Below are 5000 nucleotides of genomic sequence, written 5' to 3'. Positions count from 1 at the left end.
GATTCTGGAAGTCCCGGATTCTCAAAAACTACAGTCAAAAGCCCTGTGACAGATGTGTTCATCAGTGTTCGTCTGTGTTCGTCTGTGTTCGTCTGTGTTCGTCTGTGTTCGTCTGTGTTCATCTGTGTTCATCTGTGTTCGTCTGTGTCTGTGTTCATCTGTGTTCGTCTGTGTTCTTCTGTGTTCGTCTGTGTTCGTCTGTGTTCATCTGTGTTCGTCTGTGTCTGTGTTCATCTGTGTTCGTCTGTGTTCTTCTGTGTTCGTCTGTGTTCGTCTGTGTTCGTCTGTGTCTGTGTTCATCTGTGTTCGTCTGTGTTCTTCTGTGTTCGTCTGTGTTCATTTGTGTTCATCTGTGTTCATCTATGTTCATCTGTGTTCATCTGTGTTCGTCTGTGTTCATCTGTGTTCGTCTGTGTTCGTCTGTGTTCGTCTGTGTTCATCTGTGTTCGTCTGTGTTCTTCTGTGTTCGTCTGTGTTCGTCTGTGTTCGTCTGTGTCTGTGTTCATCTGTGTTCGTCTGTGTTCTTCTGTGTTCGTCTGTGTTCATTTGTGTTCATCTGTGTTCATCTATGTTCATCTGTGTTCATCTGTGTTCGTCTGTGTTCATCTGTGTTCGTCTGTGTTCGTCTGTGTTCGTCTGTGTTCATCTGTGTTCATCTGTGTTCATCTGTGTTCATCTGTGTTCGTCTGTGTTCGTCTGTGTTCATCTGTGTTCATCTGTGTTCGTCTGTGTTCGTCTGTGTTCATCTGTGTTCATCTGTGTTCATCTGTGTTCGTCTGTGTTCGTCTGTGTTCGTCTGTGTTCGTCTGTGTTCATCTGTGTTCATCTGTGTTCATCTGTGTTCGTCTGTGTTCGTCTGTGTTCATCTGTGTTCATCTGTGTTCGTCTGTGTTCGTCTGTGTTCGTCTGTGTTCATCTGTGTTCATCTGTGTTCATCTGTGTTCATCTGTGTTCGTCTGTGTTCATCTGTGTTCGTCTGTGTCTGTGTTCATCTGTGTTCGTCTGTGTTCTTCTGTGTTCATCTGTGTTCGTCTGTGTTCGTCTGTGTCTGTGTTCATCTGTGTTCGTCTGTGTTCTTCTGTGTTCGTCTGTGTTCATTTGTGTTCATCTGTGTTCATCTATGTTCATCTGTGTTCATCTGTGTTCGTCTGTGTTCATCTGTGTTCGTCTGTGTTCGTCTGTGTTCGTCTGTGTTCATCTGTGTTCATCTGTGTTCATCTGTGTTCGTCTGTGTTCGTCTGTGTTCATCTGTGTTCATCTGTGTTCATCTGTGTTCGTCTGTGTTCGTCTGTGTCTGTGTTCATCTGTGTTCGTCTGTGTTCTTCTGTGTTCGTCTGTGTTCATTTGTGTTCATCTGTGTTCGTCTGTGTTCGTCTGTGTTCGTCTGTGTTCATCTGTGTTCGTCTGTGTTCGTCTGTGTTCGTCTGTGTCTGTGTTCATCTGTGTTCGTCTGTGTTCTTCTGTGTTTGTCTGTGTTCGTCTGTGTTCGTCTGTGTCTGTGTTCATCTGTGTTCGTCTGTGTTCGTCTGTGTTCGTCTGTGTTCGTCTGTGTTCATCTGTGTTCATCTGTGTTCGTCTGTGTTCATCTGTGTTCATCTGTGTTCGTCTGTGTTCGTCTGTGTTCATCTGTGTTCATCTGTGTTCATCTGTGTTCGTCTGTGTTCGTCTGTGTTCATCTGTGTTCATCTGTGTTCGTCAGTGTTCGTCTGTGTTCGTCTGTGTTCGTCTGTGTTCGTCTGTGTTCATCTGTGTTCATCAGTGTTCAGCAGTGTTCATCTGTGTTCATCTGTGTTCGTCTGTGTTCGTCTGTGTTCATCTGTGTTCATCTGTGTTCGTCTGTGTTTGTCTGTGTTTGTCTGTGTTCATCTGTGTTCATCTGTGTTCATCAGTGTTCATCAGTGTTCATCTGTGTTCATCTGTGTTCGTCTGCGTTCGTCTGCGTTCGTCTGTGTTCCTCTGTGTTCGTCTGTGTTCGTCTGTGTTCATCTGTGTTCGTCTGTGTTCGTCTGTGTTCATCTGTGTTCATCTGTGTTCATCTGTGTTCATCTGTGTTCGTCTGTGTTCGTCTGTGTTCGTCTGTGTTCATCTGTGTTCATCTGTGTTCATCAGTGTTCATCTGTGTTCGTCTGTGTTCGTCTGTGTTCGTCTGTGTTCATCTGTGTTCATCTGTGTTCGTCTGTGTTCGTCTGTGTCTGTGTTCATCTGTGTTCGTCTGTGTTCTTCTGTGTTCGTCTGTGTTCATTTGTGTTCATCTGTGTTCGTCTGTGTTCGTCTGTGTTCGTCTGTGTTCATCTGTGTTCATCTGTGTTCATCTGTGTTCATCTGTGTTCGTCTGTGTTCATCTGTGTTCATCTGTGTTCATCTGTGTTCGTCTGTGTTCATCTGTGTTCATCTGTGTTCATCTGTGTTCATCAGTGTTCATCAGTGTTCGTCTGTGTTCGTCTGTGTTCATCTGTGTTCGTCTGTGTTCGTCTGTGTTCGTCTGTGTTCGTCTGTGTTCATCTGTGTTCATCTGTGTTCATCTGTGTTCGTCTGTGTTCATCTGTGTTCATCTGTGTTCATCTGTGTTCATCTTTTCGTCTGTGTTCATCTGTGTAAGTCTGTGTTCATCTGTGTTCATCTGTGTTCATCTGTGTTCACCTGTGTTCATCTGTGTTCATCTGTGTTCATCTGTGTTCGTCTGTGTTCATCTGTGTTTGTCTGTGTTCATCTGTGTTCATCTGTTCATCTGTGTTCTTCTGTGTTCATCTGTGTTCGTCGTGTTCATCTGTGATCATCTGTGTTCGTCTGTGTTCGTCTGTGTTTGTCTGTGTTCATTTGTTCGTCTGTGTTCAACTGTGCTCGTCTGTGTTCATCTGTGTTCATCTGTGTTCGTCTGTGTTCATCTGTGTTCATCTGTGTTCGTCGGTGTTCATCTGTGTTCGTCTGTGTTCGTCTGTGTTCGTCTGTGTTCATCTGTGTTCGTCTGTGTTCGTCTGTGTTCATCTGTGTTCGTCTGTGTTCGTCTGTGTTCGTCTGTGTTCGTCTGTGTTCATCTGTGTTCATCTGTGTTCGTCTGTGTTCGTCTGTGTTCGTCTGTGTTCACCTGTGTTTATCTGTGTTCATCTGTGTTCATCTGTGTTTGTCTGTGTTCATCTGTGTTCGTCTGTGTTCATCTGTGTTTGTCTGTGTTCATCTGTGTTCATCTGTGTTCATCTGTGTTTGTCTGTGTTCATCTGTGTTCATCTTTTCGTCTGTGTTCATCTGTGTTCATCTGTGTTCACCTGTGTTTATCTGTGTTCATCTGTGTTCATCTGTGTTTGTCTGTGTTCATCTGTGTTCGTCTGTGTTCATCTGTGTTCATCTGTGTTCACCTGTGTTCGTCTGTGTTCATCTGTGTTCATCTTTTCGTCTGTGTTCATCTGTGTTCATCTGTGTTCACCTGTGTTTATCTGTGTTCATCTGTGTTCATCTGTGTTCGTCTGTGTTCATCTGTGTTCATCTGTGTTCATCTGTGTTCATCTGTGTTCATCTGTGTTCATCTGTGTTCATCTGTGTTCATCTGTGTTCATCTTTTCGTCTGTGTTCATCTGTGTTCATCTGTGTTCACCTGTGTTTATCTGTGTTCATCTGTGTTCATCTTTTCGTCTGTGTTCATCTGTGTTCATCTGTGTTCATCTTTTCGTCTGTGTTCATCTGTGTTCATCTGTGTTCACCTGTGTTTATCTGTGTTCATCTGTGTTCATCTTTTCGTCTGTGTTCATCTGTGTTCACCTGTGTTTATCTGTGTTCATCTGTGTTCATCTTTTCGTCTGTGTTCATCTGTGTTCATCTGTGTTCATCTGTGTTCATCTTTTCGTCTGTGTTCATCTGTGTTCATCTGTGTTCACCTGTGTTTATCTGTGTTCATCTGTGTTCATCTGTGTTTGTCTGTGTTCATCTGTGTTCGTCTGTGTTCATCTGTGTTCATCTGTGTTCATCTGTGTTCGTCTGTGTTCATCTGTGTTCATCTTTTCGTCTGTGTTCATCTGTGTTCATCTGTGTTCACCTGTGTTTATCTGTGTTCATCTGTGTTCATCTGTGTTCATCTGTGTTCGTCTGTGTTCATCTGTGTTTGTCTGTGTTCATCTGTTCATCTGTGTTCTTCTGTGTTCATCTGTGTTCGTCGTGTTCATCTGTGATCATCTGTGTTCGTCTGTGTTCGTCTGTGTTTGTCTGTGTTCATTTGTTCGTCTGTGTTCAACTGTGCTCGTCTGTGTTCATCTGTGTTCATCTGTGTTCGTCTGTGTTCATCTGTGTTCATCTGTGTTCGTCGGTGTTCATCTGTGTTCGTCTGTGTTCGTCTGTGTTCGTCTGTGTTCATCTGTGTTCGTCTGTGTTCGTCTGTGTTCGTCTGTGTTCGTCTGTGTTCGTCTGTGTTCGTCTGTGTTCATCTGTGTTCATCTGTGTTCGTCTGTGTTCGTCTGTGTTCGTCTGTGTTCACCTGTGTTTATCTGTGTTCATCTGTGTTCATCTGTGTTTGTCTGTGTTCATCTGTGTTCGTCTGTGTTCATCTGTGTTTGTCTGTGTTCATCTGTGTTCATCTGTGTTTGTCTGTGTTCATCTGTGTTCATCTTTTCGTCTGTGTTCATCTGTGTTCATCTGTGTTCACCTCTGTTTATCTGTGTTCATCTGTGTTCATCTGTGTTTGTCTGTGTTCATCTGTGTTCGTCTGTGTTCATCTGTGTTCATCTGTGTTCACCTGTGTTCGTCTGTGTTCATCTGTGTTCATCTTTTCGTCTGTGTTCATCTGTGTTCATCTGTGTTCACCTGTGTTTATCTGTGTTCATCTGTGTTCATCTTTTCGTCTGTGTTCATCTGTGTTCATCTGTGTTCATCTGTGTTCATCTGTGTTCATCTGTGTTCATCTGTGTTCATCTGTGTTCATCTGTGTTCATCTTTTCGTCTGTGTTCATCTGTGTTCATCTGTGTTCACCTGTGTTTATCTGTGTTCATCTGTGTTCATCTTTTCGTCTGTGTTC

This window comes from Gobio gobio (genome assembly GCF_949357685.1).
Source record: "Gobio gobio genome assembly, chromosome: 4".
NCBI classification, from domain to species: Eukaryota; Metazoa; Chordata; class Actinopteri; order Cypriniformes; family Gobionidae; genus Gobio; species Gobio gobio.
Note: the sequence above shows the minus strand (reverse complement) of the source record.